The sequence below is a fragment of the Chiloscyllium plagiosum genome, unplaced genomic scaffold (genome assembly GCF_037043375.1).
Source record: "Chiloscyllium plagiosum isolate Xiang-an unplaced genomic scaffold, Cpla_swu_hap1 HiC_scaffold_9, whole genome shotgun sequence".
NCBI classification, from domain to species: domain Eukaryota; kingdom Metazoa; phylum Chordata; class Chondrichthyes; order Orectolobiformes; family Hemiscylliidae; genus Chiloscyllium; species Chiloscyllium plagiosum.
In genome coordinates this window covers 105,555,361-105,576,795 of record NW_028270147.1, presented here as the reverse complement: position 1 = coordinate 105,576,795, position 21,435 = coordinate 105,555,361, and the positions used below count along the sequence as shown (strand labels likewise).

The window sequence follows — 21,435 nt, the reverse complement described above, 5'->3', positions numbered from 1 at the left end:
TCCCGATCTCATTGTTGCTGTCTACAAGGCTGTGAAGGACACAGAGTGGAAGAAGTACTTTCCAAAAGAATAGAGGCTGCTCCTGTCTTCAAAGGGTTGCCATCTCTTGAGTGGATATGAGACAGAACCACATGCATGCTTCAGGGCTAGAATGGAAAGCAGGAACTTAAATTTGTATCATAGAATCCCTATAATGTGGAAGTAGGCCATTCATCCCATCGAGTTCATACTGCCCCTCCGAAGGGCATTCCACCCAGCCACCTATTCTATCCCTGTATTTTCCAATGGCTAATCCACCTAGCGTGCACATCCCTGGACACTATGGGCAATTTAGTATGGCCAATTTATCCAGCCTGCAGATCTTTGGACTGTGGGAGGAAACCAGACCACCTGACAGAAACCCACACAGACTCAGTGAGAATGTGCAGACTCCACACAGACCTGCCTGAGGTGGGTCCCTGGCGCTGTGAGGCAGCAGTGCTAACCACTGAGCCATCGTGCACCCAAATGTATGGCACCTTTTGTCACCTGAGGAGGTTCCAAAGCATTTTATTACCAGAGCTGAAGGCTTGAACCATGAATAAGGTTACATTTGTGCCACACAACTGCCAGGCAATGACTGTCTCCAACAAAAGAGAATGTAACAATCTCCCCTTGATGTTCAGTGGCTGTGTGGTGTGTGAACATATTGCCTTTAAGAAAATCCACCTCTGTGTATGTACAGTGTTGCACTCTACCTACCAGTTAGTCATCTGTGAGCCTGCAAGCTGCACACACCGAGATCAATTCACAGAATCCCTACAGTGTGGAAACATGCCACCTGGCCCAACATGTCCAGACCAAATCTTCCAAGTGCATCACACTCCCTCACCTCATTACTTTACATTTTCCCTGACTACTGCACCTAACCCACACATCCCTGAACACCATGGATAATTTAGCTTGGCCAATTCTCCCAACCTGCACATCTTTGCACCATAGCAGGAAACCAGAGCACCCAGAGGAAACCCACACTGTCACAGGGAGAATGTGCAAACTCCACACAGACAATCACCTGAGGCTGGTATTGAACCCAGGTCCCTGGTGCTGTGAGACAGCAGTGCTAACCACTGAGCCAACATGCCGAACATTATTGCTTGCTGTAATATCTGCTTCATGACTTGTAACATGTTTTTTTGTTTTAAATAAATCAACTCACAGAGTTAATGGATTGATTATGGGACCATTATCTTTAACATGTCCTGGTGAAAAGCAGGAGAATACACTGCGCAGATGAAGCATATTGTACAAGCAGCTTAACCTGCAGGTGGAAAATATAAACAACATTCTCTGATCGTGTGAAAGTGTACGAGGCAATAAATGGGCAAGGAACTAAAGTAGACCACTCGGCCCTTTGAACCCGCTCCCCCCCATTCAATAAGATTATGGTTGATCTGATTTTAACCTCAACTCTACATTCTCTGATAATGTTTCATCCCTTCAGTCATCAAGAATCTATCTATGGTCATGGCTGATCATTGAGCACTATACTGTAATCCCTCCCTAGCCCATATGGCTTGAATCTTTAGCCACAAGAGCTATCTCTACCTCCTTGAAAACATAATGTTTTGGCCTCAACCACTTTCTGTGACAGAGAATTCCACAGGCTCACCACTCTCTAGGTGAAAACATTTTTCCTCATCTCTGTCCTATAGGGTTTACCCCTTAACCTTAAACTATGAGCCTGGTTCTGGACTTCCCCACCATTGGGAACATCCTTCCTCCATCTAACTTGTCTCGTCCAGTTCCAATTTTACAGCTTTCTCCAAGATTCCCTTCCTTCATTCTTCTAAACTCCAATGAACACAATCCCCACCAACTCAACCTCTCCTTATACGTCAGGCCTGCCAACACAGAACTCAAATGGCATTCAGTAATTAATATTAATCAGCCCATTGTGGAAGACAGACTTTGAAGGTCAGGGTTATAAGACAATCTTTGCCAGTTCTAAAATTCAGGTTTCTGTTGCAGTAATCTCAATGGAATCATTGGATACAATCTTACAACAGCAGAAAGATGGGAGGTGTAGATGGAGGATGCAGACAGTGGTGTAGACAGTGGGTGTAGATGGTGGTGTAGACGGTAGTGTAGACATGAGCAAGACTTTGTGTGGTGACCAATTGGTGGCTGTGTGGAATCACAAAGAGAGCAGCCAGTGAGCCTGACACAGTCAGGGACACCCTCTGGTGCTGAAGGCCATGTTGCTGCTGGCAAAGGTCGTATTTCAACTGGAACTGCACTCCCTCCCTCCACACTCCCCTCTTGTCCCCACATGCCTCACTACAACCCCTGGAGATCCCAGCCAGCACCTTGTGCCCTCGCTCAGTCTCCATTGACCTTGTCTCCATTAGCCTTGACCTCCTTCCAAGCACCTACTTGGGCTTCACTGAAACTTGAGCCATTTTCTCTGAGCTTAGATCATGTATTTGCCATCTTGTGACTGCCTCATCTAGTCACCATTAACCTGCACTGCCCTCTCAGCATGGAGCGTAGATTGATTCAGCGCAGAAAAGGTCCTTTGGCCAATTGAGCCTACACTGACATAACTACCACTAAAGGCACTCTAATTCCAATTTCCTGCACTTATCCCAAATCCTTGAATGTTATGATATTTAAAGATTGTGAGGTTTCCAGCATCCACTACCTTCCCTGACAGAGGGTTGTGTGTTTATAGTTTGTATCACATCAGGCTCACGGAACTTAACAAAAGCTCAACTCTTTGGGCTTTTTGTATGGGTGACGTGGTGGCTCAGTGGTTAGCACTGCTGTCTCACAGCATCAGGCACCAGGTTCAATTCCAGCCCCAGGTGGCTGTTTGTGTGGAGTTTGCACATTCTCTCTGTGTTGGTGTGGGTTTCCTCGGTGTGCTCCAGTTTCCTCCCACAATCCAAAGATGTGCAGGTTAGACTGAATTGGCCATGTTACAATTGCCATAGTTTTCAGGAATGTGTCGGTTAGGTGCCTTAGTTTGGGGAATGGGTCTAGGTGAGTCTCTCTTCGGAGGGTCGCTGTGGACTTGTTGGGCCAAATGGCCTGTTTCCACACTGTTGGGATTCTGTGACAGTCCATTCCAGATTCCCACCACCCGCTGAGTGAAAACATTATTTCCCAAATCTCATTTGTGATGTTTGTAGTGAAATCCTTCAAACCATTCATTTTGTCTCATGTTGTTTACCTCTTGAGCTCCTTGTTCAATAAATGTTTTATTCCTTTTGACAAAATATGAATTCCCGGACAGGGGCTGTTAGCCTTGTCCAATCAGGGAGCCCTGGCTGACAGATTAAAAAGGGGAGGGTTCACTGGCCACTCGGGTGTTTTCCTATCTTCCAGGTGGTGGAAATTGAATAAAGATTCATGCACCTTATGTCTCTCACTGTGTCTCACACCTACACACACACACCATGGGTGGTGGGGCAAAAAATAAGCACTACCGCAGTTAGGCAGTAGTGTGGGGGTTAAAAGGAGAAAAAAAAGTGTAAGAAAAAAGAATATAAACAGGAGGGTTGATCACACAAACAAAAAAAAACAGCAATGTTAAGGGCACTGCTTGTCACTGGCCACTCGGGTGTTTTACTAAAAAAAGAAAAAGAAAAAAATAAATAAAAAGGGGAGTGTTCACTGGCCACTCGGGTGTTTTCCTATCTTCCAGGTGGTGGAAATTGAATAAAGATTTGTGCACCTTGTGTCTCTACTATGTCTCAACCTGCACACACACACCATGGGTGCTGGGGAAAAAATAAGCACTACCGCAGTTAGGCGTTAGTGTGGGGGTTAAATAAAAACAAAATAGACAGAAGATTACATGGGTGCCGGGGAAAAATAAATACTTACTGCAGTCAAGCAGTAGTGTGGGGTTAAGCAAAAAAAAACAAGAGTGTTCTGATATCCTGTTCACTCTGAGAGCTGGCTCTAAGGGAGCTGGACCAGTGTGTGTGTGCAAGGACTCTCCTCCTTGATTGTGTCTGAGAGGAAGGGGACTGTCCCTAGACCAGCTGCACCACAAAAAAATTAAAAGGGGAGAGTCAGAAGTACTGATACTCTGGTACCTGACTCTGAATAACAACCTGCCAACCAACCCCCTCCTTCTGTCACCCTCAATCTCCCCATGCTTACTCTTGATGCCCCTTCAATCCAGCTTGTGCTGCCTTTGGGAGAGGTTGGCCTTCCGTCCATCACCCAGGAACGTGGTCATCATCCCAGAGAAACATAGTCCCACTCATTACAGACAGAGACGACTGACAGTGTGATTAACCTGAGGGTCACTACAGCTGAGGCAGGGGGAGAGAAGGTGGCACTTTCATGGTGGCAGCACGCTTCATTAATCCACTGCAACCCTCTTGGAATTCAAGAATTCAACCTCTCTTGTTCAGACAACTCCCCTCCCTGTAACGTAATATTGCTGCATCTAGTTTAGGGCTAATTGACAATTGAAATATGACTATGGCTAGTCAGTGTTGGCGGGCAGGCAGCCACTACTGCAATGACCCCAGCTCCAGAATATCCCCTTGTAATCGGGCAACACATTAGGGAACACAGTGTGCACTGCCTCTGAAATCCCTCCCTTACTGAGAATACACTCTCACCTTTCTCAGCTACCATCTCAATTTAGTATAAATTCTGTGTCCAATGATCCAGCCCCACTGATGAAGGAGCAGCGCTCCGAAAGCCTGTACTTCCAAAGAAGCCTGTTTGACTCTAACCTGGTGTCGTGTGAATTTTAATAAAGACTGAATTGTTTTTCATCTGAGATTTGGGAAGATTAAAGCCTCAACTTCAATACCCATCACAAAGCCCATTCTCTGTCTATCACTCAGAGACAAATGCCTTAGCGACACCTACAGGCAGCACAGAGTGACACACACACTCAGTGCGATACCTACAGGCAGTACAGAATAGCACGCACACACTTCATGCTGCCTGGAGGTGTCTCTCTGAATAACACACCTACACTCGGAGTGACATCTACAGGCAGCATTATGTAGTACACTCGCACTCAGAGGGACACAGCCTGCAGTGTTAGCAATTGGCCTAAGATCATTTCAGGTACTATCCAGCATGCAGCAGAGAGTGCACAGTGCAATCCCAGCAACTGGGCCTGGACCAACAGAGTGAAGGGGAATGCCTTAGATTGTAATCATTGAGTCCCAACAGATTTCAGTTTCTGTTCTGTTTGGAATCTTGTAACCTCCCCAGATTCCAGATCGAAGGGATCATTTGAAAGTGATTGATGATTGGCTGTCAGTCTATACTACAACAGATACCTTATTGATTGACAGGCCAAACAGCCAATTGTGACAATGTCATGCTGAAATGCAGCCAATCCGCTGAACGGAGTGGTCCATTTCCAAAACACACAGAGACAGAAGCGAAATCTTCTTCACCTTTATTCCCTTTTCCAGATTGACATTGGCAGAAAACAGACTGCAATTAACAGCCCAGACAGAGGAAGCTGCTCAAATTCACAGCCAGAATGGAGCTTGAGGAAAACACTTGTGGAGATTTTCTCAATAACATGAGAATCTTGTCCCTTTAAACAGTGATAAAAACCTTAAATTGGAGCTGTGGCTGAGCAGGAAGGAGATCTGGTTTACTGAAGCAGAAACTTCTGAGGTTCACATTGTTTTGTACAGCTGACAATCTTTAGCAACTTGAAGAGATTTTATTTGGCATCACAAATCACCCCTGTTCCCCTCAAACACTCACAGGACAAGAACAGCATGAGGTTTGACACACTGTAAAGCTCTATCTACACTGTCCCAATGACCAGCCTGAACTTCTGAACCTCAGAAATGCCTCTGAGAAGCCCTGAAAAGGAAAAGAATTGAAATTTAATGCTCATAATGATCTTTGTCCTGCCAGCTCAGCCCTGTCCTATTTAAAGTTGTCTCTCCTCTGTGGACTGTCTCAAACACTCTACACACATTCTGATCTCCTGATGCTCTTTTGATGAGGGGAGAGGGGAGGGTCACGTGGGTGAGGGCACAGGAGAAGCGAGCATTGGACTCCCAGTCAGACCCAGAGAGGGTCAGCAGGCTGCTGACACTGTAGGTGCTGTCCGAAGCTCGCAGGTAGTTGCTGGTCTGAACCCCGTCCGAAATGACTGCACCATCCTTCTTCCACTGTACCTCCAGCTCATCGGGATAGAAGTGATTGGCAAGGCACACCAGGGTGGCAGTGCCCTTGGCATTGACCTGCTCTGGGGAGAGGGGCAGCAGGGTCAGCTTGGGCTGAGAGTTCTCACGGCCTGAAAGACAAGAGAAACAATTTTAATCCCTGCCAGTTTCAACTTTCAGAATATTCACTGGGAAAATGTTTGAACATTTGTAGCCAATACTTAACAAACCCGACGAAAGAACAGACATTGTTTAAATTGCTTCTTGGGATGTGGGTGTCACTGGCAGGGCCAGCATTTATTGCTCATCCCTAATTGCCCCTGAGAAGGTGATGGTGAAAGAGAAGGGACAGTTTTGGACCATAATTTAGGAAATGAATGTGGGCAGCTGGAAGGGCGATCAATGGGGGAGCATTTCAGTGACGGGGATCAGAACTCAGTGAGATTGAGAGGAGGGATGGAAATGGAGAACAATGGAGCAAGTGTAAAGGTTTTCATTTGGGAGTGAAATATTTTACTAAACTGTGTGGTGCTTTGGTAAAAGTGGACTGGAACCAGCGGCATGATGGGAAATCAGTGTCAGGGCAGTAGGATCCCTCAAAGGAGGAGACAGAGATCGTTCAGAATCTGTTCCCACAATGAGTAAGGGTGGGACTCCCAAATCTAGACTCTCAGCCTGGGATATCAAAAGGCAGCCAGAGTAAGGAAGATCAAATAGGGAAGGTGATGTTGGTTATCTGGAGTTCAAACCTGCAGAAAGCTGAGAGGAGGATAGAAAATGCAGGAGTGACATTGAACAGGACCTGAGGAAAGCAAAGAGCTGACAGGATGAAATGGAATAATAGAATTTACAGTACAGAAGGAGGCTATTCAACCCATCATGACTGTGCTGGCTCTAGAAAGAGCTATCCAGCTAGTCCCACTCTCCAGTCCGATCTCTGTTGCTCTCTAACTTCATTCATTTGCAATATGCACGTTGAAACCTCCAACAGAATCCACCTCCACCATCCTGTCAGGCAGCATGTTCCAAATCCTAACAACTCCCTCATCTCACTCCAAGCTGTCTTGTTGACCATCTTGAAATTGTTGCCTCTAGTTACAGACATACCAACTCATGGAAACAAAATATACTCCTTAACCCCGTCAAAAATTGTTCAAAACAGTGAACAACTCTATAATATTATCTCTTAATCTTCTCTGCTCAGAGGGGAATAAGCCCAATCTCTCTAAACTTTCCTTGTATCTAAAATCACTCATTCCTGGTATCATTTCGATAAAACTCCTTTGATCTCTCTCCAAGGTTTTAATATGGCTCTTTGCCTTTTTGCTTCCTTGCCTTTTTACTCTGTGCTGTATTTTAAAACCCAAGGATTCTGTAAGTTTATAACTAAAAATACAATAAGGGGTTAGAAGATGAAATATGAAAGTTTGCCAGCCAGTAATATAAAAGAAGATTGCAAGACTGTTTTTTTTTGTCGAAATATAAAAGCTAAGAGGAAGGCAAGACTGGATGTTGGACTGCTGGAAACTGAGGCTGGAGACATACTAATGGGGAACAAGGAAATGGCAGAGGATCCGAATAGTGACTTTACATCAGTCTTCACAGTAGAAGACACTAGTAGTATACCAGAACTTAAAGAGATTCAGGGGCAGAGATGAGAGTAATGGTGATCACTGAGGAGAAGGTGTTGGGGAAGCTGAAAGTTCTGAGATGGATAAATCAGCCAGATTGGATAGACTACACCACAGAGTTTGAAGGAGATAGCTGAGCAGATTGTGGAAGCATTGATGGTGATCTTTCAGGAATCACTGGAGTCAGGGAGAGTCCAAGAGGACTGTAAAATGGTTAATGTAACGCCCCTGTTTCAGAAAGGAGGGAGGCAGAAGATGGGAAATTATAGGCTGGTTAGTCTGACCTCAGTCTTTAGTCAGATTGTAGACTTCAGTTTAAGGACGAGATTGCAGGGGAGTTGGAAGTGCATGGTCAAGTCGGGCTGCGTCAGCATGGCTTCATCAAGGGGAGGCCTGACAAATCTGTTCGAATTCTTGGAGGAAGGAATGAACAAGATGTTTCCAACAGGGGAAGAGACTAGGACCTGACAGCACAGCCTCAGAGTGAAGGGAAGACCCTTTTGAACTGAGATAAGGAGGAATTCCATCTGCCATAGGGTTGTGAATCTGTGGAACTCACTGCTGCAGAAGGCTAGGGAGGCCATGTCATTGTACTTCAAACAGAGGTAGCTAGGATCTGAATGCTTCCCACCATGAGAGCACGAAGTGTGGTCAGTGATAGCAGTTGGAGATCCAGGTTTCGGAGCTTGAGCAGCAGCTGGTGTCAGTGCGGAGCGTCCGTGAGGCTGAGAGCTCCGTGGAGAAACGTTTCTAGATGTGGTCACTCTGCAGCTTCAGAGTATGCAGGGAGAGAGGGAATGGGGGAGCAGCAGACAGTCCAAAAGGACCAGGCAGCTAGTACAGGAATCCCCTGAGTGCATCCCACTCTCCAACCAGGATTCAGTTTGGAATCCTGATGAGAATGATGGTTCATCTGGGGAGTGCAGCCAGAGACAAGTCCCTGGCACCATGGGGGGGCTCAGCTGTACAGGGGGGACACAAGGAAGACTGGAAGAGTGATAGTGAGAGGAGATTCGAGAGTGAGGGCAATCGATAGGTGTTTCTGCAGCTACAGATGGGAATCCAGGATGGTGTGCTGTCTCCCTGGTGCCAGGGTCAAGGATGTCACTGAGCAGCTGCAGAGTACCCTGAGGGGAGAGGGGGAATAGGCACCAGTCGTGGCCCACATCGGTCCCAGTGACAGAGGGAGAAAAGGGATGGTCCTGCAGTCTGAATTTAAGGAGCTCAGGAGGGAATTAGCAGCAGGAACTATAACGTAGGAATCTCCGGATTACTCCCAGTGCCCCACACAAGTGAGAAGAGGAACGGGAGGGTAACACAGGTGAATGTGTGGCTTGAAAGAGGATCCAGGAGGGAGGGCTTCAGATTCTTGGGACATTGGGACTGGGTCTGGGGGAGATGGGACCTGGACAGACCAGACAGTGTTGCTCCTGAACAGAGCTGGCACTGAGCTCCTTTGGAATGATTTACTAGTTGGAGAGGGTTTAAACTAACTTGGCAGGACTGTGGGAGCCGGGGGAATATCTGAGAGGAGCACCAAGGTCCACAGAATCCTCAGTGCAGTCAATAAGTCACCACCCAGCGGGAAGGATGTGGAGGAATACAAATGCAAGAGACCTGAGAGTGTGATGGAGTCGTTTTAATGTGGGGGGAAAGGGGGGATTTAATTTCTGAATATAGACTGGGTTAGTAGCAGTGTAACAGGCAGAGAGGGGCCAGAGTTGTGAGAGTGTGTTCAGGTGAAGTTTCAAGTGGCATCGTGGACAGTGAAGAAGGCTGTCTCAGAATATAATATGACCTTGACCAACTGGGCCAGTGGGCTGAGGAATGGCAGATGGAGTTTAATTCAGATAAATGTGAGACCTGTATTTTGGTAAGACACAGGAGATGGGTGAGATCCTAAACAAATATTTCAGGTCAGTATTTATTGTGGAGAAGGGCATGAAAGCTCAGGATTTTGAAAAATAGTGATGTCTTGAAAAGAGTCCACAGACAAATGAGGAGATGCTAAAGGTCATATAAAGGTTGATAAATCCCGAGGACCTGATCAGGTGTACCCCAGAACATTTTGGGAAATGAAGGAAAGATTGTTGAGCCCCTTACTGAGATATTTTCATCATCGACAAGCATAGGTAAGGTGCTGGAGAACCAGAGAGTTGGCTAATGTTATGCCATTATTTAAGAAAGACTGTAAGGAAAAGCCAGGGAACTATAGACCAGTGAGCCTGATGTCAGTGCTGGGTAAGATGTTGGAGTGGATTCTGAGGGACAGGATTTATATCCATTTAGATAATCAGTGTGGTTTTGTACATGGAAAATTATGTCTCCCTAATTTGATTGAGGAGGTGACAAGGAAGATTGATGAAGGCAGAACAGTAGACATTGTCTATATGGACTTCAGTAAACTGTTTGACAAAGTTCCACATGATAGACTGGTTGTAAGGTTAGACCACATGGGATCCAGGGGGAGCGAGCCATTTGAGTAAAGAATTGGCTTGAAGATAGGAAACAGAGAGTGATGGTAAAGTGTTGCTTTTCAGACTGGATAGAGAGATAGGTAGAACAATACAGTGCAGAACGGGCTCTTCGACCCTCGATGTTGCACCGACCTATGAACCAATCTAAGCTCATGCTCTACGCTATCCCATCATCATCCATGTACTTATCAAAGGATTGTTTAAATCTCCCTAATGTGGTTGAGTTAACTACATTGGCAGGCAGGACATTCCATGCCCTTACTACTGTCTGAGTAAAGAATCTGCCTCTGACATTTGTCTTAAATAAATCATCCCTCAATTTGTAGTTATGCCCCCTCATACAAGCTGACATCATCATCTGAGGAAAAGGACTTCACTGTCTCCCCTATCTAATCCTCTGATCATCTTGAATGTCTCTATCAAATCCCCTCTTAGCCTTCTTCTTTCCAGTGAGAACAGACCCAAGTCTCTCAGCCTTTCCTCATAAGACCTTCCCTCCAGACTAGGCAACGTCCTGGTAAATCTCCTCTGCACCTTTTCCAATGCTTCCACATCCTTCCTGTAATGAGGCGACCAGAACTGTACACAGTATTCCAAGTGCAGCTGCACTAACTTTTTGTATAGTTGCAGCATGACATTACGGCTCCGGAACTCAATCCCTCTACCAATAAAACTTAACACACACTCTGCCTTTTTAATAGCACTATCAACCTGGGCAGCAACTTTCAGGGATCTATGTAAATGGACTTCAAGATTCTTGGATACATCCACACTACCAAGAATCTTTCCATTGACCCAGTCCTCTGCCTCCCTGTTATTCTTCTTAAAATGAATCACCTCACATTCAGTTGCATTGAACTCCATTTGCCACCTCTCAGCCCAATTTTGCAGTTTATCCAAGACACCCTGCAACATGCAACATTCTTCCACAATGTCCACCACTCCACCAACTTTAGTGTCATCTGCAAATTTACTAATCTATCCACCTGTGCCTGTGTCCAAGTCATTTATAAAAATGACAAACAGCAGTGATCTCAAAACAGATCCTTGTGGCACACCACTCGTAACCAGACTCCAGGATGAATATTTTCCATCAACCATCACTCGCTGCCTTCTTTCAGAAAGCCAGTTTCTAATCCAAACTGCTAAATCGCCCTCAATCCCAAGCTTCTGCATTTTCTCCAACAGCCTACCATGTGGAACCTTATCAAAGGCTTTACTGAAGTCCAGATACACCATGTCAACTGCTCTACCCTTGTTAACATGCTTGGTCACCTTCTCAAAAACCTCAATGAGGTTTATGACATGACCTGCACTTGACAAAATCATGTTGACTATCTGAAATCAAATTGTTGCTTGCTAGATGATTATAAATCCTATCTCTTATAATCCTTTCCAAAACCTTTCCTACAATAGATGTAAGGCTCACTGGTCTATAATTATCTGGGTCATCTCTGCTGCCCTTCTTGAACAAGGACACAACATTCGTAATCCTCCAGTCCTCTGGTACTAAACCTGTAGACAATGATGATTCAAAGATCAAAGCCAAAGGCTCCTCCATCTCCTCCATAGCTTGCCAGAGATTCCTCGGATAAATTCCATCTGGCCCAAGGGACTTGTCTACTTTCGCTCCATCTAGAATAGGTAACACCTCTTCCCTACTCACCTTGATCCTTTCTAGTCTAATATCTCGTATCTCATTCTTCTCCTTTACAATATTCTCCTTTTCCTGAGTGAAAACCAATGAGAAATATTCATTTAGCACCTCTCTGACCTCCACAGGGTACATACACAACTTCCCAATTCTGTCTTTGACTGGCCCTATTCCTACCCTAGTCAACCTTTTATTCATCACATACCTATAGAAAGCTTAAAGGTTCTCCTTTATTCTACCTGCTAAAGACTGCTCATGTCTTCTCTTTGCTCTTCTTAACTCTATCTTTAAATCCTTCCTCGCTAATCTGCTAATCTCTATCACTTCGCCTGAACCATCTTGTCTCATTGTCACAGAAGCCTCTTTCCTTCTGCTTAACAAGAGATGCAATTTCTATAGTAAACCACAGTTCCCTTACCTTATCACTTCCTCCCTGCCTGAGAGGGACATACCTATCAAGGACATGCAATATCTGTTCCTGAAGCCAGCTCCACACTTTGATTGGCCCCATCCCCTGCATTTTGCTCCCCCATTCTATGTATCCTAAGTTTTGCCTAATCACATTATAATTGCTCTTGCCCCATCAATATCTCTTGCCCTATGGCATGTATCTATCCCTTTCCATCGATAAACTAAATGTAACTGAATTTTGGTCACTCTCTCCAAAGTGCTCACCTACAACTAAATCAAACACCTGACCTGGTTCATTACCAAGCACCAGGTCCACTGTGGCCTCCCGTCTTGTCAGCCCTTCGACATACTGTGTCAGGAAACCCTCCTGCACACATGCGACAAAACCTGATCTATCCGACGTACTAGGTCAGATTACTCAGTATGGAAACAGGCCCTCCAGCCCAACAAGTCCACACCGACCTTCCGAAGAGCAACCCACCCAGACCCACTCCCCTACATTTACCCCTTCACCTAACATTACGGGCTATCCAGCATGGCCAACTCACCTAACCTGCACATTTTTTTTGATTGTGGGAGGAAACCTGAGCACCCGGAGGAAACCCATGCAGACGCGGGGAGAATGTGCAAACTCCACACAGACAGTTGCCCGAGGCGGGAACTGAACCCCAGTCTCTGGCGCTGTGAGGCAGCAATGCTAATCACTGTGCCACCATGCCACCCAGTGCCGAGTTATAGCATTTCCAGTCAATGTTGGGGAAGTTAAAGTCCCCATAATGAGCACAAAGCCACACCTCCCCCTCTTTTACCATCTTGCCTGTTCTTAACGAAAGATCTAAACCCTGGTACTTGCAATATTCCTGACCCCGTTCTATCCATGTCTCTGAAATGGCCACAACATCAAAGCACCAGATACCTATCCATGCTGCAAGCTCACCTAACTTATTTCGGATACTTCTGGTGTTGAAGTAGACACACATCAAACCAGCTTGCTATCTACCAGCACATTCCTGTGACCGTGAAATTCTGTCCATGCCCTCCCTACTCTCATCCTCCTGTGCACTGGAACGACACCTCAGGTTCCCATCCCCCTGCTGCGCTGGTTTAAACCCACCCAAATAGCACCAGCAAATTTCCCAGCCAGGATATTAGTACCCCTCTGGTTCAAGTGATGACTGTCCTGCTTGTAGAGGTCCCACCTTCCTCAGAATGAGCCCCACGGAGGGAGTACTTGAAACCCTCCCTCCTACACCATCCCTGCAGCCACGTGTTCAACTGATTTCTCTCTCTATTCCTTGCCTTGCTATCATGTGGCCCGGGCAACAAACCAGAGAAAACAACTGTGTTTGTTTTAACTCTCAGCTTCCACCCTAGCCCCCTGAAATCCTGCCTTACATCCCTATCCCTCTTTCTGTCTATGTCGTTGGTACCTATGTGAAGCATGACTTGGGGCTGGGCACCCTCTCCCTTCAGGACCCCAAAGACAGGATCCGAGATATTACGGACCCTGGCACTTGGGAGGCAACGCACCAACCGTGAGTCTCGTTCTCAGTGGAGATCTGTGAAATGAGGAAGCTGGAGAAATCTACATTCATCCCGTGTGGTTGGAGAGTTCTTAGATGGAAGATGAGGCGCTCTTCCTCCTGGTTGGAGGGTTCCTAGGCGGAAGTTGAGGTGCTGGAGGCAGAGCGCCTCATCTTCTGTCTAGGAACCCTCCAACCAGGAGGAAGAGCGCCTCATCTTCCGCCTAGGAACCCTCCAACCACACGGGATGAATGTAGATTTCTCCAGCTTCCTCATTTCCCCTCCCCCAACATTATCTCAGTCCCAACCCCTGGATTCAGCACCGCCCTCTTGACCTGCAATCTTCTTCCCGACCTCTCCGCCCCCACCCCCTCTCCGGCCTATCACCCTCACCCTCACCTCCTTCCACCTATTGTATTCCCAGCGCCCCTTCCCCAAATTCCCTCCCCCCTACCTTTAATCTCAGCCTGCTTGGCACACCAGCCTAATTCCTGAAGAAGGGCTTATGCCCGAAACGTCGATTCTCCTGCTCCTCAGATGCTGCCTGGTCTGCTGCGCTTTTCCAGCACCACACTTTTCAACAAGAATTGGTGCTTCGTCCATTGCTTTTTGTCATTTAAGTAAATGATTTGGGTGTGAACATAGGAGTAATGTTAAGTTTGTAAATGACACCAAAACTGGTGCAACAGTGGATAGTGAAGAAAATGATCTCAGGGTACAGCGGGACCTTGATCACATGGGGCAATGGGCAGAGGTGTGGCAAATGGAGTTCAGTTTAGATAAATGTGAGATGTTGCATTTTGGAAAGACAAACCAGGGCAGGAGTTATACAGTTAATGGTAGGGCCCTGTGGACTGTTGCTGAACAAAAAGACCTCAAGGTGCAGGTGTAGGTGCATTATTCCCTGAAAGTGGAATCTCAGGGAGACAGGGCGATGAAGAAGGTGTTGGGTACACTTTCCTTTATTGGTCATTGCACTAAGTATCAGAGTTGGGACATCATGTTGCAGCTGGACAGGAGACTGGTGAGGCCACTTTGGGAACAATGTGAACAATTCCTCATCCTGTGATAGGAAGGATGTTGTTAAATTTAAAAAGCTGTGGAAAAGATTTACCAGGACATGACCAGGAACTGGAGGGTTTGAGCTGTCGGGAGAGACTTAATAGACTGGGGCTATTTTCTCTGGAGCATTGGAGGCTGAGGGGTGGCCTTAAAGATGTTTATAAAATAATGAGGGGCATGGACAGGGTGTAAATCCAAGGTATTTTCCTTCGGTAAGGGAGTCCAAAACAAGACGGTATGGGTTTAAAGTGAGAAGCAAAAGATTCAAAAGGGACCTGAGGGGTAACTTGTCACACAGAGGGTGGCATGTGTATGGATCGAGCTGCCAGAGAAAGTGTTGGAGGCAGATACAATTACAGCATTTAAAACACATTGGGATGGGTACATGGATAGGAAGGGTTTCGAGGGATGTAAGCCAAACGCTTGGCAAATGGGATGAGGTCAGTTTAGGATATCTGGTTAGTATGGACAAATTGAACTGAAAGGTCTGTTCCCATGCTGTATGACTCCAGGACTATGAGAGGCTGGAAAAGCTGAGATTTTTTACCCTGAAGCAGAAGGTTCTGAGGAGTGACCTTACAGAGGTTTAGAAAATCATGAGAGACATAGATGATGTGAAGAATTCAAGAAGGAGGTGAATGTTTTGTAGCGATGGCAAAAAATGTTCCCAAAGATCATTCAGGGATAAGAAACATCAGTTATGAAGATTAATTGGAGAATTTGGGACTGTCTTCTTTGGAGAAGGCTGAGAGGAGATCTGTTTGAGGAATTCAAAACCAGGAGGGGCCTGGACAGAGTAAATAGGGAGAAAATGTTCCCAGTTGAGAAAAGATTGAGACCGAGAGACCACAGATTGAAAGTAATTGGGAAAAGTAACAAAAGTGAGATGGGGAACAACATGTTCAGTCAATGAGTGGTTAAGGTGTGGAATGCACTGCCTGAGAGTGTGGTGGAGGCAGCTTCAATTGAAACATTCCGAAGAGAATGAGACTGTTATTTGAAAAGGAACAATGTGCAGGGTGACAGGGAGAAGGCAGGAGAATGACACTCAGTGAATTGCTCATTCAGAGAGCCAGTACAGACAGGATGAGCAGAATGGCCTCCTTGTGCACTGTAACAATTCTGTGATTGTGTGATTGAGCAGAGTTAAAGCTGGGGGAGGTGGGAGCTCGGTGTCTCACTGTGCTGCTGCTGCTGCTGCTGCTGCTGAGGTCAGTGAGATCAGAGACTGGGACAGGGAGCCAGAGCTCACATCAAACTCTGCCCGTGTCCGTCACACTGAGACTGGCAGGAGGCTACTCACTGATTTCACTCCATGCTGCAGGAACGGGACCGCAGGCTGCAAATGGACAGAGCTCCTCCACACGGTGAGTAAAACTGACTGACTTAGATCTTGCTGCTTCAAGGGAGCAATGGAACTAAAGAAATACAGCTGGACACCCTGTTAGACACAGTGCTCCTCAATCAACCATTTCATTCATTGCAGCTCCCCACTAACACCTTCAACAATTCAGCATTTGTGTTTTAGAAATTGTGTTTAGAAATTGTGTTTCAGTATTGAAAGGGTTAATAACGGAGGATGGAGGTTTACTTACTCAGTCTGAGCTTGGTTCCTTTACCGCACATAAGGGTAGCTGTTATACTGCATGCAGTAATAGTCAACGACATCCTCATTCTGAACGTTGCTGGTTGTCAGGGTGAAACTGGTCCCATATCCTCTGCCGGTGAATCACTCGGAGACTCCTGTGAATCGAGATGTTGCTTCGTAGATCGGGAGAGAGGGTTTCTGACCTTCTCGCTGCTGGAACCAGTTAACCCACTTGCTAACAGATTGACTGGCCGTACAGGTGATGGTTGCGGTCTGGCCCAGTCCCACTGACAGCACCAGGGGAGACTGGGTCATGATGATGTCCCCACTGATACCTGAGGGGTCAGAGAGAAACACAGTGAAGTCAAAACTGTCACAGAAAGAGCCTGTCAAATGAGAGATTGTTGGAGACACTGAGCTTTCCTCTGGTTTCAGCATTTTCCCTTCAATCACAAGTCAGTGGAATTGGAGTGAAATGGAGAACAGCTAAAGATTCAAGGTGGAAGGAGAGAGATTGTACCTGCAACACAGAATGCCAGGGGCCAGATCAGCTAGATGTGTGAAATCATGGTGTGGGCTCCTGTCCCTGAGCCTGGTTCCTGATCAACTCTCCCTTCACTGAGCTCTGCTTTATAAAGCTGCAACCTGTGAGAGTCTGACTGGGTCTTCCTTAGTATGTAAATGGCATCAGACAGAGAGAGCCACATCAGCCCCTCACACTTCCTCTTCTCTCTCTCTCTCTGTCACAGAGAATCATTGATGTGAACAACACTGAATGAGGCCATTTGGCCCATTGTGTCTGTATTGGTCGACAAAAATATCTAAACACTGCTCCAATGTCATGAGAGTTTGTGACTCAACCAGCCTTTCAGGCAGTGAGTTCCAGACTCCCACCACCCTCTGAGCGAAAACATTTCTCAATTCTCTTCTCAGGGTCTACCTCAACTGAACCTGAACTCACTTGAGTTGAGAAGGATGAGGGGTGATCTGACTGAAATGTATAATATTCTAACAGGGCTGGACAGACTTGATGCTGGAAGGAGGTTTCCCCTGGTTGGGGAGTCTGGAACCAGGGGACACAGTCTCAGGGGGATACAGGGTAGACCTTTCAGACTGAGATGAGGAAACATTTCTTCACTCAGAGGCTGGTCAACCTGTTGAATTCTGTTCAAGTTGTTGAGGACAAAGGACTGAATATGTTCAAGAAAAAGACAGAGGTAATTGTTTTGCATTTTAACAACATCAAGGGGTATGGGAAAATGGTAGGAATATGGCATTAAGACAGAAGAACATCCATGGTCATATTGGATGACAGAGATATTCAAAGGGCCGAATGGCCTATTCCTACTCTGAGTTTCTATGTCTCTATGTTGGTGTTACCTTCAACCTCTGCCCGTTGGTATTGTTCCCTCAACTCATGGAAAAGGTGCCTTCCTACCAATCCTATCTCTGCATCTCATAATCTTACAGCCCTCTGTCAGGTCCCCTCTCAACCTTCACTGCTCCAAGGAAAACGACCCCAGTCTTTCTTTTTTTTTATATAGATATTTTTATTAGAAATTTAACATTTTTACAAGTTTACAAAAATAAACAAAACTCTCAGATATAAACATTGATATACAATTAGCTCAAATATACAATAGCCAAAATTTGACAAAAAAAAACAAAAAAAAACAAAACAACAAAAAAACCGAAAAGATAAAAAAACAAACAAAACTCAACTATCTACTAATCTAACCTACAACTAACCAGGGTGTATATTTAAGTCTCTTACATGCTCGGGATGTGTTAGCATCAGATATGATAAAACCCGTATTTGTGCGGGATTCCTCCCCCGAGGGGCTGCGGACCAGCCAGGTTTGTAATCTCAATTAAATAAAAGCCCTTGTTAGGATAGCCGAAATATCTGTATTTATGTAATTCAAAAAGGGCTGCCATATTTTATAAAATAATTCGGTCTTTCGGTGCACCATATTTGTAAGGAAGTCAAGGGGAATACATTCCATAATTAGTCTGTGCCAATTTGAAAGTCCAGGGGGGCCCTCCGCCACCCAGTTCATCAAAATATTTTTCCTTGCACAGAAAGAAAGAATAGAAAATAGTCTCTTCCCGTACGTGTCCAGGGAGGGAAAGTTCGAAAAGCCCAAGAGGAGAGATACGGGGTCCACTTTTATTTCCGTTCCTAAAACTTCTGTCAGGGTACTTGCTACTTTAGTCCAATATCTACGGATCTTATGACAGGTCCATAAGCAATGTACAAGAGTGCCCACCTCTATTTTGCATTTAGGACACATTGGAGATGCTCCTGCCTTAAATTTTGCCAATCGAACCGGTGCTATATGGGCCCTATGAAGTATCTTCAGCTGGATAGCCTGGGTTCTGTTACAAATAGTAATTCTTCTAGCATTTTCCCAGATATCATTCCACGTTTCTGTGGAGATTTCTAGTCCCAGATCCTGATCCCATGTTTTAAGCAGATTATCCATATCTCCCGATACTTCATCATGTAGTAAATGATAAATATTACTGACGGAAGATACCCCCACTGGTCGTAGGACACTACATTCTCTATCGGATTTATAAAGACTATCTAATAACGTAGTCTTCTTCTGTATATAATCTCGAATTTGGAAGTATCGAAAGAGGTCTCCATTGGGTAATCCGAATTTCTGACGCAGCTGTCCGAAAGACATCAGGACCCCATCTTTAAATAAATCCCCGAGACATGAGATACCCCTGGATCTCCAGAGTTTAAAAGTGGCATCTGTTAACCCCGGTTGGAATCCCCATGCTCCCACTATCGGTGCATAGGGGGATGTTTTATGTGAATTACCCTCATTTTGCCGCATTATATTCCAAGCCTTGATTGTATTCAGTATTATAGGGTTTTTACAGTGATCTGTAATGATTTTCCTCTTGTCTGAGAATAAAAGGTTAATAAGTGGGTATTTTACTTGAGAAGCCTCGATGTCCAACCAGATTGATTGTGGATCAGACAAGACCCAATCAGCTATATAACTTAATAGGGAACTTAATTGATATTTCCTAAAATCTGGGAAGTCCAATCCACCCCTTGCCTGTGGAAGCTGTAGCTTCTTCAGCTTAATGAGGGGCCGCCTATGATTCCAGATAAAGGAACTCAGCCAGCCGTATAATTTACATAAAGCTGTCCTCGGCAGCATCACCGGAAGCATTCTCATAGGATATAGGAGACGGGGCAGGATATTCATTTTGATTAATGCTATTCTACCCAACCAGGAAATTGGCAGGTCTCCCCATCGCTGGAGGTCCTGCTTATCCTTTCCAATAAATACACAAAATTAGCCTTATACAACTGACCAAATACTGGAGTAATAAAAATGCCTAAATATAAGAAACCCTCCAGGGACCAGCGAAAGGGAAAAAGGGAACCGTCCGCTAAGCGGGGTATCACAGCAAGGCCACCCATTGGCATAGCCTCCGATTTTGAAAAATTAATTTTATAGCCTGAGAATGCACTAAATGTATTAATAACTTGGATTAAGCGAGGTATGGACATCAAAGGGTTACTGAGGAATAGAAGAACATCATCTGCATAAAGGGTAATTTTATGTTTACCTGTACCAATCCTTGGGGCCACTATATTAGGATCAGCTCGTATAGCTTCTGCTAGTGGTTCAATTATTAGCGTGAATAACAATGGCGAGAGGGGACATCCCTGACGGCAGCCCCTACCCACACTGAAGCTATCCGAGCCTAATCCATTGGTAACCACAACTGCTTTGGGATCACTATACAATGTTGAGACCCATTTGGTAAACACCTTTCCAACACCAAACCTCTCCAATGTGTAAAACAAATATGACCATTCGACCCTATCAAATGCCTTTTCCGCGTCTAATGAAACCACTACTCCTGGTATCTTTCCCTGATGACAAGCTTGAATCATATTCAGAGCCCTTCTAACATTATTGGATGATCTACGGCCTTTAATAAACCCCGTCTGATCCTCCTTTATAATATGTGGCAGTATCCTTTCTAATCTCAGTGCTAACGTTTTAGAGAGGATTTTAAAATCTACATTTAGCAAGGATATTGGTCTGTATAATGTACAATCTTCTGGGTCCTTTCCTTTTTTAAGGATAAGAGAGATATTTGCCTCTTTCAGCGAAGGAGGGAGACAGCCCTGACTATATGCATAGTTATACATGTCCATAAGTGGACCAACCAGTATTTCTGTAAATTCTTTATAGAATTCAGCTTGAAAGCCATCTGGGCCCGGCGCCTTACCATTTTGAAGGTGCCTAATTGCATCAACTATTTCTTGGGGTGTAAGAGGAGCATTTAGGACCGATACTTGTTCCGGAGTTAGGTCTGGAAAAGTCAAATTTTTAAAAAATGACTGCATCCTCTTCGTCCTATCTTCACAATCCTGTGATTTATATAACTCAGAATAGAATTCTCTAAAGGTCGCATTAATCTTTTTATGATCATGAGTCAAAATACCCGTACTTTCCTTGATAGATGTAATAGTCTGAGGGGCCTTTTTTTTCTTTGCAAGAAATGCTAAGTATCTACCCGGTTTGTCGCCATATTCATATAACCTTTGCTTTGCAAATAATATTTCCCTCTTAGCCGTTTGAGTAAGTGTAGTATTTAGAGCTGTCCTAAGAGCTGTAATCCTTTGCAATTTAATAATAGAAGGTCTATCAGTGTATGCTGTTTCAGCCGCTTTTAAGCGGGCTTCAAGCAGATGCTGTTGTTCTCCCTTTAATTTCTTCTGGGTCGCTGAGTAGGAGATGATCAAGCCTCGCGTGTAAGCTTTGATGGTCTCCCACATCATTGACGGGTTGCTAGCTGTACCTGAATTAATTTCTAAAAAGGTTTTAAATTCTTGAGAGAAGTACTTTACAAATTTACTATCTTTCATTAAGAAGGGGTCCATACGCCAATGCCG

General features: G+C 45.2%; 1 long non-coding RNA gene and 1 pseudogene across 1 annotated transcript; both read right to left on the bottom strand.

Annotated features, from left to right (window-relative positions):
• The window catches only part of LOC148149223 (centrosome-associated protein 350-like), a 758,453-nt pseudogene that overhangs the window by 83,093 nt on the left and 653,925 nt on the right, over positions 1-21,435 (bottom strand).
• On the bottom strand, positions 5,407-16,615 carry LOC122554664 (uncharacterized). The gene is made up of 2 exons (XR_015758239.1): positions 16,507-16,615; positions 5,407-6,283 (listed from the first exon to the last, which is right to left on the bottom strand). It is a non-coding gene; the product is annotated as an uncharacterized LOC122554664 (long non-coding RNA).